The following is a 2,228-nucleotide window of genomic DNA, read 5'->3' on the forward strand; positions in this document are numbered from 1 at the left end:
AAATGCTTGTGAAAGCTAAGGACTGAAAAGGTAAGTTAGAGGATCATTTGGAAATATTGTTATTTATGATAAAGGACCATTGGATAATTTGAAAGGACCTTTTGAGAATATTATTTTATAATCCAAGGGACCATTTGTGAGTTTTCAGGGACTGGTTTGTAAAGAAGTTAGTTTTGAGGACTAAAAAGTGAATTTCGGCTGAAGAGTTAATTGAGAGAAAAATCTAGACTTTTGATGATTGTTATCTTAACTCTCCACCATTTTCACGTGATAGCTGAGGAGTTAGAAAAAGAGTGAGAGTTTGGAGAAATTGGAAGAGAGATAAAGCAGGTATTTGGAGAGAAGAATGGATGAAAAGTATTATTTGGTAAGTATTTTGATGATTTATTTGTTGGTATATGACCGAGATATATGTAGTGTATTTTGGATTAGAAATGTAATTTTTCTTGAGAAAGAAGAAGGATTTATGATGAAAAATGATGAGTTATTGTTAATAAGAGTTGTTACTTCGATTTTGGTTGGAAAACACTTACTGTTTGAGTTTGGAATTTGGCTTGAAATGGAGGTGAGTTTGACGGATTCTTTGTAGTATTCTGTATAGACCGATTAGGGTTTGGTTTGATTAATTAAGTTGATAATTATGATGATTAGGAGGTTAATGATAATGGTTAGATTGAAATGGGTTGAGTTAGTCGATCGAGTTTGATTAGATCCAATAGTTGGATTGAATTGATTGAGTTGAATTGATTTAGTTGAGTTGAGTTGATTTTGGTTGAGTTGGGCTTGATCAAAATCGGAAGTTGAGATGGGTTGGGTTTGGTTCAGATTGATTTTCGGGTTAAGGGTTTTGGATGAACCAAGTTGGTTGATGGATTTTGAATAAAGAGTGGAGTTTGGTTCGATTGTGGTTCGGTGAAATTAAGTTTGGTTCGAGTCGCAATTTAAGGTTAGATTCAGATTGATTCGGTGTGTATGTGGCCAGTTTGTTTAAATACAAGCCGAAAGGCAATTGGACTATCATGGTCGGTGTTTTTAACTAGATTGGAGTGATGGGCCCGATAGAGTCTATTATTGTTTCTTGTATTTTTCTTTTGAGTTTTAAATATGTTATTTATTTTTATTATATTATTACTATTAGGTGTTGTTCGGTCTTTGGGAGAGGGAGTTCGAGATCTGGGAAGGAACCCCGAGGACACCAGTGAGTTAGTGAGTAGCTATTATTTTTAATATTAGTGTATTATTATTATTTTGAAATAATTGTTTAATAACTAGTATTTTTGAAAATAATTATTTAAGTATTTCAGTTTTATATTATGTTTAATTTGCGTATAAGGTTAAAATATATGTATATTTACTTGCCGATTGATGTTCGACAATCGTATTGATACATCAGTTTCAGTATAATTATACGTATTTTGTGAATAGTGAAAATATCAGTATATGTGATTTAATTATTCAATTCATGTATTTATTTTTGATAGTTATATATATGCTTTGATTTGGAATGATTTGTGAAATCGATGTAGTAGCGTTTTAAAATGTTTTACCTGACAATATTTGTGGAATTGGTTTTTCATTCACGGAATAGGAATGGTATCATCTGACTCTGGATTTTTACTTGGTTTTATGCGTTGTTATCTCTTTGCAGCGTTGGCTTTGTGGAAATGATGTTTATTTTCGTGATGTGAATGCTTGTCCGGATAAGGATCCTATGATGTGATTTACTCTGATTGTTTTATTCTACGTATTTACATGTTGGTTTGGATGGTGAGCGGTGCGGGCTGGGCGGCGAGCTACTGCGATGAGTGGGTCCCCACGGGCCGGCCTTAGAGGTGGCGTGGTGGACTGAGTGTTGACTGTCACGGATCGGTGGGAGCGTAGGCCTACGAGTTGGATTATACATCGGGATCCTAGAGTCGCTACATGGGACCCGATGGGCCAGACGTCGAGGGTGCAGACCTTGGCGGCTCCCAACCCTGAGCCGCGACAGGCTAAGTGGGGAGGTCAGTGGAATTGAGAATGGATTTTTATATTACTTGTTATTTTGGGTTGTGATGAGTGAAGCCCATCGTACCGCTCTTGGGAGGCGAGTCTCTCACGACAATTTGGATTCTTAGAAAATTGATTTGATATTGATTTGTGATGAATTTATGTTTTGTGGATGAGGGCGAAGCCCAGTGGCACGCTCTTAGGGAGGCGATCTCTCGCAACAATTTGGATTTTCTTAG

Source organism: Dioscorea cayenensis, chromosome 14, assembly GCF_009730915.1.
Source record: "Dioscorea cayenensis subsp. rotundata cultivar TDr96_F1 chromosome 14, TDr96_F1_v2_PseudoChromosome.rev07_lg8_w22 25.fasta, whole genome shotgun sequence".
Lineage (NCBI taxonomy): Eukaryota > Viridiplantae > Streptophyta > Magnoliopsida > Dioscoreales > Dioscoreaceae > Dioscorea > Dioscorea cayenensis.